Below are 12410 nucleotides of genomic sequence, written 5' to 3' on the forward strand. Positions count from 1 at the left end.
GCCACCAAAATCTCATCTCGAATTCCCATGTGTTGTGGGAGGGACCCAGTGGGAGGTAATTGAATCATGGGAGCAGGTCTTTCCCATGCTGTTCTTGTGATAATGAATAAGTCTCACGTTATCTGATTTTTTTTTTTTTTTGACAGAATCTTGCTTTGTCAACCAGGCTGGAATGCAGTAGTGCAATCTCAGCTCACTGCAACATCTGCCTTCCAGGTTGAAATGATTGTCTTGCCTCAGCTTCCAAGTAGCTGGGATTACAGGTGCCTGGCACGAAATCCAGCTAATTTTTGTATTTTTAGTAGAGACAAGGTGTCACCATGTTGGCCAGTCTGGTCTTGAACTCCTGACCTGGGGTGATCCACCCACCTCAGCCTCCCAAAGTGCTGGGATTACAGGTGTGAGCTACCAGGCCTGGCTGAGATCTGATGGTTTTTAAAAGAGTAGTTCCCCTGCACAAACTCTCTCTCTTTGCCTACTGCTGTCCATGTAAGACATGACTTACTCCTCCTTACCTTCCACCATGATTGTGAGGTCTCTCCAGGCATGTGGAAATGTAAGTCCATTAAACCTCTTTCTTTTGTAAATTGCCCAATCTTGGATATGTCTTTATCAGCAGTGTAAAATGGACTTATACAATAAATTGGTACCAGGAGTAGGGTGCTAATGAAAAAATACCCGAAAATGTGGAAGCAACTTTGGTACTAGGTTACAGGCAGAAGTTGGGACAGTTTGAAGGGCTCAGAAGAAGGCAGGAAAATGTGGAAAAGTTTGTAACTTCCTAGAGAGTTGTTGAATGGCTTTTACCAAAATACTGATAATGATATGGACAATGAAATACAGGTTGAGGTGGTCTGAGATGAAGATGAGGAACTGGACCAAAGGTGACTTTTGTTATGTTTTAGCAATGAGATGGGCAGCATTTTGCCCTTGCCCTGGAAATCTGTGAAACTTTGAACTTGAGAGAGATGATTGAGATATCTGGCAGAAGAAATTTCTAAGCAGCAAAGCATTCCAGAGGTGACTTGGATGCCGTTAAAGGCATTCAGTTTTAATAGGGAAACAGATCATAAACATTTGGTAAATTTGCAGCCTGACAATGAGATAGGAAAGAAAATCCCATTTTCTGAGGAGAAATTCAAGCCTGCTACAGATATTTGCATAAGTAATGAGGAGTTGAATGTTTACCAGCAAGACAATGGGAAAACGTCTCCAGAGCATGTCAGAGACCTTTGTGGCAGCCCCTCCTATCACAGGCCCAGAGGCCTAGGAGGAAAAAATGGTTTTGTCAGCTGGGGCCAGGTCTGTCTGCTATGTACAGTCTAGGGGCTTGGTGCCCTGCATTCCAGCCTCTCCAGCCATCACTAAAGGGGTCCAAAGTACAGCTAGGGCCATAGTCTCAGAGGGTGCAAGCCCCAAGTCTTGACAGCTTCCATGTGGTGTTGAGCCTGCAGGTACACATAAGTCAAGAATTGAGGTTTGGGAACCTCCGCATAGGTTTCAGAGGATGTATGGCAATGTCTGGATGTCCAAGCAGAAGTTTGCTGCAGGGGTGGGCACTCATGAAGAACCTCTGCTAGGGCAGTGCAGAAGGGAAATGTTGGGTGGGAGTCCCCACACAGAGTCCCTACTGGGACATAGCCCTAGTGGAGCTGTGAGAAGTGGCCCACCATTCTCCAGACCCCAGAATGGTAGGTCCACCCATAGCTTGCATCGTGTGCCTGGAAAAGCTGCAGACAGTCAACACCTGCAGCCAGGAGGGAGGCTCTACCCCTGCAAAGCCACAGGAGTGGAGCTGCCCTGGACCATGGGAACCACCTCTTGCATCAGCATGACCCAGATGCGAAACACAGAGTCAAAGGAGATGATTTTGGAGTTTTAAGATTTGAATGCCCCATTGGATTTTGGACTTGCATGGGCCATGGAGCCCCTTTATTATGGCTAATTTCTCCCATTTGGAATGGATGTATTTACCCAATGCTTATACCCCATTGTATCTAGGAAGTAACTAACTTGCTTTGGATTTTACAGTCTCATAGTCAGAAGGGACTTGCATTGTCTCAGATGAGATGTTGGACTGTGGACTTTTGAATAAATGCTGAAATGAGTTAAGATTTTGGTGGACTGTTGGGAAGGCAAGATTTGTTTTGAAATGTGAGGACATGAAATTTGGGAGGGGCCAGGGGCAGAATGATATGGTTTGGCTCTGTCCGCACCAAAACCTCATATTGAATTCCCACATATTGTGAGAAGGACTCGGTGGGAGGTAATTGAATCATGGGGGCAGGTCTTTCCCATGCTGTTCTTTTGATAATAAATGAGTCTCACGAGGAGTTCCCATGCACAAGCGCTCTCCCTTTGTCTACTGCCATCAATGTAAGACATGACTTGCACTTCCTTGCCTTCCACCATGATTGTGAGGCCTCTCCAGCCATGTGGAAATGTAAGTCCATTAAATTTCTTTATTTTGTAAATTGCCCAATGTTGGATATGTCTTTATCAGCAGCATGAAAATGGGCTAATACACCAATCTATGTGATCCCATAGAAATTGGTAAAAGGTTACAATAGAAAAACAACAATAATGGCCCTGGACTCAGGTAGCTGAAACACTAATAGAAAAGAGAAACGAGAAAACAGTGAAAATACATCAGTAAAATACTAAGAACTTAAATAAATAAGTGGTCCTCAAAGTGTGGTCCCCAGACCAGTAACGTCAGCATCAACTGGGAACTTGTTAGAGTTATAAATCCTGAGGCTGTATCCCAGATATCCTGAATCAGAATCTCTGGGGAGTGAATTTAGAAATCTGTATTTTAAGAATCTCTAAACATTATTCTGATGCACACAAATTTGTCAAACACTTACATAAGTGTGTGTGTCAGTGTGAGAATCTATCTATTCATATATATTTTTATGTGTAGGCATGTGTGTGTACATTTTTATTTTACTTTTTATTTCTTGGTCTTTCCTACCCTAGTGTGTGTGTGTGTGTGTGTGTGTGTGTGTGTGTGTGTGTGTTTGAGACAGAGTCTCTCTCTGTCACCCAGGCTGGAGTGCAGTGGTGTGATGTCTGCTCACTGCAACCTCTGCCTCCTGGGTCAAGCAATTCTCCTGCCTCGGGCTCCTGAGTAACTGGGACTACAAGTGTGTGCCACCATGCCTGGCTAATTTTTGTATTTTTAGTACAGACAGAGTTTTACCATATTGGCCAGGCTGTCCTGGAGCTCCTGAACTCAAATGATCTACCCACCTCAGCCTCCCAAAGTGCTGGGATTACAGGCATGAGCCACTGTGCCCAGCCTTTTTAAAGCAACTTTCTGTGAAATAAAATGACAGAGAATCTGCATTCAAAAGTAACTTTATCAAAGGCTTTCATGAGAAGGTCTTGTTTAAATATAGACCTAAAACCAAGGGTACCATTCTATGCAATTATTGGGGGACATTATGAGAAGAAAAAAGAGCAATGTGCAAAGACATAAGAAAAATGCTTCAAGGAACTGAAAAAGGCACTGAGTCTAGAACATACTGATCAAATGGGAAAATAACATAAGAAGATTTTAAACAGTCAGGGTGGAACATCTATGACCTTGAAGGCCATGGGAAAAAGTTTTGTTTTATTTTAAGTGTGATTGGAAAGTTCTAAATAGAGCAATCCCTTCATTTTATTCACTTTTAAGAAGTTACTCCTACTGCTTTGAGAAAATAAATCATAAGAGACACAAGTGAAAGTTGAGAGACAGGACAGAAGACTGTAGTGGACTGGGGGAGAGATGATGCTGGCCATGGCCATGTGACTGTGAAGACAGAGAGATATTCACAGCTTTGCAGATTGGAAGGAAGGGGTTAGAAGGTGGGGTGAAGAAAAAATATTGATAAAGACTCCTGGGTTTCTCATGTGAGAGATGAAAAACCTTAAAATGGTCATTCATGTTTAGGTCTTAAATTTGTCAGTAATTTATTTGAGAGTATGGCATATGGTAGAACAATAATTTGTTTTATATAGCACTCTAATATTACCAAACCTTTAATGAAAAGCCTATTATCCTTATTAATTGGAGATGATGCCATCGATGTTTGGTATTGAGTTCTGAAATAGGTATGAAGAGTCTTTCTCTGCCATCAATATATTTCTCTATTTCTGTGCCAGTGTGATACTGTTTTAATTAATCTAACAAACGATTTTGTCTTGAGGCATAGTATGTATTCTTTGCTTCTTTATACCCCCACAAAAAAAGTATCCTAGTTATTTTACCATACCTTCTTTAGAATCAGTTAATGGAATCATTTTAGGATTTCTTTTCATAGAAATTTTAGAACAAGCTAATCCAGTTTCACACACAAAAAGTCTTGTTGGAAAGTTGAAACAAATATTAATTACTGTGTAGACAGACTATTTTTGGAGATCTGTATCTTTATATATTTAACTGTTGTCTAAAAAATGGCATATCGGCCCCTGACCCATGTCCTCTCTTAACGTCTTTTAAGAAAATTGTATACTTTTCTCTATCATGACTTACAGTGGACAGTGTAGCACTCCACTCCCCTTTCCTTCACTTTTTTTTTTGTTTTACTTTCCTATTTGTGCACATAACAATCACCCTGTCCTCCTCCTTTGTGCACTATTGCTTCTAACAGCCAAGACTTGTTGCACTTTTTCTGGAAGGCTCATGCTAAGGTTTCAGGAGCCTCTTTACCTTTATGCAAAATGTTGGACATCCCTGGGAATTCAAATGTGTGCCTTTCCCTTCCTGGAGTCTTCTGCAGCCATTTACCAATGAAGCAGGAAGGGAAAAGTAAGAGAATCCATCTCACTTGCTTTAGAGCAGGGCAACTTTGAAGTGCAACTTACATGGCATCCTTTTCCAGCGTGGCCAGATGAAGCTCTTGGGTTTGAGACTTTGCTTGGCTCTTCACTCTGGTTTGTCCTTCTCTATCCTTCCCTGTCCTGCCTCCCTTCCTCACGTATAAACTTCCCCTGGAAGCTCTTTCTGAGTAGATCACTTGCACATGAAATCTTATCAAAGGTCTCCTTCTGGGGAACTCACCGTAAGAGAGTTGATAGCCAGAAGTGGCTCTGGAAAGCCGACTCTAACTGTTAGATTCTTGTTTTGGATCAGCTGTCAGCCACATGGCAACAAGGAGCCCACGTTGGTGGTAAGCAGAGTTGGGATATAACTGATCACATTGTAGCATTATAATTGCAAAGGTTTTCATCTGTAATGATTTTCAAGGATTTGGGGTTGGGTATAAGTGGGAAAGCATGTATGCCCATATGATAACACTAGGAATTTGGTAAATATGAGAAATAACCATTATAAGGATTATGTGGTTTTGACATGGTATAAGCATAGTCTGCTGTTGCTCACTACAAATTCTTTCACTCACACTTATTTTGCAGTTTCAGCATCGTCTGCCTTCAAACTATGCTGAGGGTATGGATCCTAGTACAGACTATTTTTCCCTTCAGGTTTGTTCGTTTTTGTCTTAGTTTGATGAGGAGATGTTGAGAGGTAGGTTGAGCAACTACTGTCTTCAGTTACAATGAGGTTTCATAGGTTTTTATAGATACCTTTATTCAGATTAAGAAAGTTCCTTTCTAGCCCTATTTTCTACGAGCCTTTAAGTTTTGCTGAAATTTGTCAAGTAATTATTTTCTGACTCCATAAAATGATAAGACGGTTTTTCTTATTAATAAATCTCTTAATCCAAATAAACGTAGTTGTCTCTCTATTCTTTTATATCTGGGATAGAGATGCCACACTATGATGTTTTCAGTGCCATGTTGGTTTAGATGTATTAATTATTGGTTTAATATTCTGTGTGAATAATAATTCATACAGATATATGAATAATCATATATGTGTACAAATGTATTTTCATATAATGTCTTTTAGGGGGTGAATTATATTCCCCAAAAATTTATATGTTGAAGCCCTAATCCCCAATACTTCAAAATGTGACTGTATTTGAAGATACGATCTTTAAAGAGGTGATTATGCTAGATGAGGTCATTAAGGTGGGTCCTAATCCAATATGACGGTTGCCCTTATAAAAAAATGTGAAGACCATACAAACGCACAGAGGAAGATAGTCACAGGCCAAAGAGAGGAACCTCATAAGAAATCAACACTGTTGACACCTTGACCTGGGACCTCTAATTTCTAGAATTGTGATGAAATTAATTTCTGTTGTTTAAGCGATTCAGCCTATGAAACTTGGCTATGGCAGCCCTAGCAAACTAATAGAGGGCCCCTGTCTAGAGGTCATCTTTCTTTTCCTTTACTAATCATCATAACAATATCTGAGATAAGAAATATATATTCCTTGGAAATCTTTTAAAAAATTGTTTTTAAATCATTATCTTTTCATGCATTGGTATAAGTACGTGTGTGCAGGTGTATTTGTTGGAGACACAGCTTGGTTTTAACTACTGTTTCAGTATGTTCATATTGACTAGTTATTTTTGCTTTGATTTGCAGATTTTGTGTTTTTCTATCAAAGTTTTAATCTCTAGTAATTGCTCTAGTACTAAAATACAGCCCTTGATTCTACTTTTGTCATATCTAATTGTTTCTAATATTATTTAATGATTCCCTAATTTCTGTTGTTATTACTATTTTGTTAAATATTTCCAAGAATTTTTTGCTTGTTTTCGTTTTCTTTCTTTGGTTTTTAGTTTTCTCAGAAAACAAGCTCTTGGTTTTATTACCTCCATTTTCTATTTTATTTATCTCTGCCTCTATCTTCATTTCATTTCTTATATTATTTTAGATTTTAATTTTTTAGCGATGTTAACTTTTTTCTGAATTCATGAACTCAATGCTTTGGTAAGTAATTTATAAATTTACTTGTTTTCCAAATAATATAGTTAAGTCCACATTTTTTTCTCTAATTATCATTGTGGCTATAATTTACAAATTATTAGATGCTTTGATTGTTATTCGGCTCTAACTTTTTGTTCTTTAGTTAACAGATTGGAAGTCTGTGAAATTCCATTTGGAATTTTCAACTGTAAGGTGCTCTTCAGTTTCCAGAAGTTTTTATTTGTTTTTATTATCTTCTAAGTTTTTATTTTTATAAAATGTGTTTCTCTGATTTCCTTATAGTTTTGCACTGTAGTCACAGAAGTGACAGAACTTAAATTGAGACATCCCTTTCTTTGTAGCCTAAAATATGGTCACGAAGAGATCATTCCAGAGATTCTGTTAATGAGTGCATATTCCCAGATACTAATTTCTATACATAATTGAAGTAAACTTTTTATTTGTAAATCTTACAGATATGTAATTTACTAATAATGTGTCTAGGAACATTATTTTTATTTGTGGCATTATAGATTATACTCTCTATAGAAATGCTATGTTAAATGGCACAATGTTAAACTATCACTATTTTAGCACCCTTGAAACTGCACAATTGTATTTATTATCTTACTGTGCATCATATATTATATTACATGGTATTGTGGTATTGTACTGCTACTTACTTTTTTTTTTTTTTTTAATACAGCCTCACTCTGTTGCTCAGGCAGGAGTGCAGTGGCATGATCTTGGCTCACTGCAACCTCAGCCTCCCAGGTTCAAGCAATTCTCATGCCTCAGCCTCCTGAGTAGCTGGAATTACAAGTGTGCACCACCATGCCTAGCTAAATTTTTTGGATTTTAGTAGAGACAAGGTTTCCCCATGATGGCCAGGCTGGTCTTGAAACTCCTGATCTCAAGTGATTCACCTGCCTTGTCTTCCCAAACTACTGAGATTATAGGCATGAGCTGGCCCATACTTTTCTTTTAATTTTGACTTTAAACTCACCCTTAGCAGGAATTATTTGCTTGAGAGTTCAACTCATACCTAGCCTTCCTATGGATTAGTTTTTGTTTGCTCCGCTGAGCTCTTATAGAGTTTACTGGTCCTGAATAATTTTTAGTATTATTTTACTGGCCTGGGATTTCTGTATGACACTGCTAGTTTTCCTTTGGATACATATGCAATAGTGTCTAGGGTCCTAGTTTTGTTGCTGGTGATTGCATTTCTACTGACAGCCTTGGCTCAATTCTGACCATGGCTTTGAGTTGACAGACATCATTCGGTCCGTGTTGGTCCCCTGCTTCTCTCATGCAGCTCACATCAAGGTCTCCTACATATTGTCCCTGAATGGAAGATCATTTCCTTCAATAAGCATTAGATCTACACATTCTTTAATGCCTCTCTAAATTTCTGGTTCCCCAGTTAGTTGTGTGGCTTACTGTTCTTGATTCCTTAATTGATCTGAACACACAAATAGTTTCATCTTGCTCTTGATCTCTATATTGTGTGTGTGTGTGTGACTGTTCTGAGGAGGAAGGTGGATTCAGAGGGCAATGGTTACAGCATTTGATCAGTCTAACTCCTGACCCAAAGTCTTGGATTGAGGTTTATTAATTGTCTAAATACTTATAGGTTTTGAATCTATGGGTGACAGGATCCATACATTTCTTGGATTTCTACTTCCAGCACATTGGCCACAGCACAGATGCTTACTGAACGAATGAGTATTTGAGTATATCTGTGTAATCTTTCTTTCAAAACATAGACACACAAGGAATATTCACACTTCTTTTCCTGACGTTTACTGACAAAAGTTAAAAACGCAAGCATATTTTAATGATAACATACCAAGATGGAAGCAATAAAAGGGACTATATTCAAGAAATAATAAATAAAGTATCAAAAGCCAAATTTGATTTCAGGATTCATAGCAACTGTCAGGTATATATCTCAGTAAAAGAGAAATGTTACTTTTATTATGTAAGTGTTAGCATTCATTGTTTTATATCCAGCAGGAAGATATGGTACCACATGAGTTAAAGACTCAGACCCAAAAGTCACTTATATACATGAATATTAATTTAAAATTTACACACACAGAGTTTAGAAGAAAATTTACCAAAAATTATTATAATTTAATATAAAAAAGAAAGAAGTTGTCTATATTCTGTTGAATGGGTTGTCCCACATGGTACAGTCACAAGAATTGTGAGTTAGAGTGCTGCAAATTATCTACAACCTTTACCACCCAAGATTGGACTGGTTGTGGTTTAGTGATCTCCTCTTCCCGTTAGTGAAAGAAGAGAGGTGGAAAGTACATTTTATCAATTTATTATTATCATTTCTTGTAGGTTTTGGAGCAAAATGATCAATAAATATTTACTTTGCAGTTATAAGCCTTTGTGTTAAGCATTTTGAAGTATTTATGGAACAGTACAAGATACAGCCTATGTCTTCAAGAAGTAAGACAGAACTCTGCGCTCATTTACACAGAGACTAGCTACAATACAAGCATTATAAGGAACAAGCGGACATGTGGAAAGATAAGAATTTTATAAGTGATAAACAGAAGCATTTTGTGACGAGTCACTTTTAACCATATTCATCATGTATTTATTGAACTATCTCTTCTGTCTTAGCTCCAGACTTACAGAGATTGCTAACACAAAATTCCTCAATTTTACAAGTATATAATATAGTAGAGTGAGAGAATTTATCATCATGAGTTCTATGAAATGTGGCAGGATTTATAATGTTCAAATTTCTGAGAAGAAGAGGAAAGGTGCTCAAGACTGTATGAATATAAGAGATGGAGTAGCTAGCAAATGTTTATGTAGGTAAAATTCTCTGAACAGTATGTTGAAATAACACAAAAATTAAAGTGTCTGTGCATCAGACATGCTAAAACAGGGATATTCAAAGGTCGTGTGTTTGTTTGATTTTGACACATGAGCAGAGGTATCTACATACTAGAAAAAGTCTAAAGCCAGACCTCTTGGGAAATTCAACAGTTTAGATGGGATAAATAGTCTGATGAAAAATGTAGATCCTTAAGCCTTGAGAGAGGCAACATTGACCCCTGTAATTGGTTTTCAAGATGCCCACTGCAAATTCTGTATCCTACAGATCTAAGTTGCCAAAGGTTGTTTTTGTTTTGTTTTGTTTTGTTTTTGGTTTGCTTTTGTTTCTTTGTAACAGATATAAACCCCTTCTCCTTTACACTGAATTTCGATTAGCTGGGCTTTACCTAGCTAGAGTTATGGCATACACTCAGATTGACCATTGTCTAAATTTCTACATTCAAAAAAAAAATCTATGTCAACAGTCTGAAATAGTGAAGACATTTGGACATGCTTTATGAAAGGTTTGAAATTATATTTTATTCAAAAATTTGAAAAAATCACCAAATACACCAAAGGTACACTTGAGCCCCGCAGTGAACTCAGAAGCTCATTGGCAGTCTGTCTGAACCATGGGAATTCTGATTAGATAGCATCTTTTGGGTAATATTATTTCGGGACATGAAAGTGAAACTTGCGATTTGAGGGTTGGATCAAAAAACACATCAATTTTATATGGTAAACGTAAAATATCATTAATTGGATATTTAACCTTTGCCCACACTAATCCATCCCAGTAACCCACCTCAACTTCCTTTTCTTCATCCACATCAATTCCTTATTAGCATAGGTGTAATGGACCATTACGTTTGTCAAAGAAAGTTTCATACTCTAAATTATTTTTCAATTTTAGGTATGTTAGCCTAAAATATAATAAAGACAAAATTTATCTTTTTTTATAATATGTATATAAACAAGAAGGAGGGATTTCAGGCATTCCACCCACTATTTTAGCAGGCTTCTATGACATAGTAGTATGATTCCTTCTTGTTGCCTGTTTTCACTCACCAGTCTGTTCCAGGATCTGAGACATGAAAGCCTATAAATAAATGTTTGCTGATTTTTATTGCAAATTACAAGTTAGTTAAAAAAATTAACTATTAATTAGTTTATAATTGATAAATACTGAATTGTGTGTATGAGATCTAATTTTATGCATTTACCATTAGTTTAAAAATATGCATTAAGATATATTGATGAAATCAAACTTTCAAAAGTATAGTTAACAATATTTATCACAATATTTTAGATTCTAAAATAATTTTATATATTTTTAATGTGAACATTTAAAAATAAAATATAATATTTATTTTTGATATTATTATTAAACATGAGGCTGCTTATTTTCACTTAACTAAAGTTTACTGATTATAAATTAGCTTAATTTTTCCCAACTCATGTTTCATTTTTACATTCTCAACCATTTATTGTTCTCCAAACATACTCCGAGATGTTCCATGTTAGTTATTTTGCTTATATACTTTCTCAGAATTGGTATGCCACCTCACTAATTTGCATCTCTATCAATGCAAATCTATCCATCCTAAGACAAATCAGAAATTATTGCTTCTTCATAAAGTTATTTCTGATTTATTGAGTAAAATTCAATGTCTCATTTCACTAAATCCCCATTGAACTTAATTTATATTTCTTCTCATTATCTATTTATATACAGTCATGTCAACATGGATGATTTTGATTTTATGGCTTCATCAGCCTGCAAGTTTCTTGAGAGAAATAACTCTGTGTTAGTAACATTTGTCCTCCCTGCATCCAGCACCACACTGACTTGTGTATCAGAGACAGTTAATAACATATGTACTTATTTATCCCCAGCTTTGTTTCAAACTATATTTGAGAAATAGTTCACCAAATTGCTTAGCTTAATTAAACTTAATTGAGAATAAAGCTATCAGATGTAATAATCTGTTCTCTGGGAAAAATTGTAATTGCGTTTTCAAATGCTCTAAAAATTAAACATGTTTTTCGGTTATGTTTTAATAGGCATACTTCTGACCCAAAATATGACAGTTTTTTCTTCTTTTAAATAAACAAAAATTTATACCTTTTAGCTGAAGATTTGCTTGATATGTATATACAAACACTTCCTTGACACATATGCTGTAAAGGTTCATAAAATTAAAATCCAACCCTCTACAGCCCATGCTAGTTAAACGCTGTAATTAAAATTCCAGAGAGCACCAACAGAAGTAAAAGCAATTGTTAGCTATTCTGTTTGAACATTATGGAAGAAAATAGTTACTGCAAATAAAGCAGGCAAATTGACTATTTGGCAGACTAGTCTAGGATAGTTTTATACCAAATTGCAACAAGCATCAATGTATTACAATTTTGTCAATGATGTCATTCGAATAGCAATAGAGATTTTTTTTTTTGCAGAAATAGGTAGACTTTGTTGTTTTTAGTAAGTATTTTAAAGAACATTTGTGCTTCCACAGAGAAAGGCTGTTTTGTTCCAGAAGCTATCTAGAGGATGTAGTCAGGTGTGTCCAGTTTAATGAGGTTGTCCATGCATATTACAACTTGCGTCAAAAAAAGAAAATAATAATTTAATGTGTTACTTAGTTATGTGATAACAGTCTGGTAACAGAAATGACAGCAGTAGTTGAATGTATTTGAAATGGTAAACACCTGGCCACAACTACATAATTAGTATACATTTATTCTAAGTTTGTGAATTCGA

The sequence above is a fragment of the Nomascus leucogenys genome, chromosome 7b (genome assembly GCF_006542625.1).
Source record: "Nomascus leucogenys isolate Asia chromosome 7b, Asia_NLE_v1, whole genome shotgun sequence".
Lineage (NCBI taxonomy): Eukaryota > Metazoa > Chordata > Mammalia > Primates > Hylobatidae > Nomascus > Nomascus leucogenys.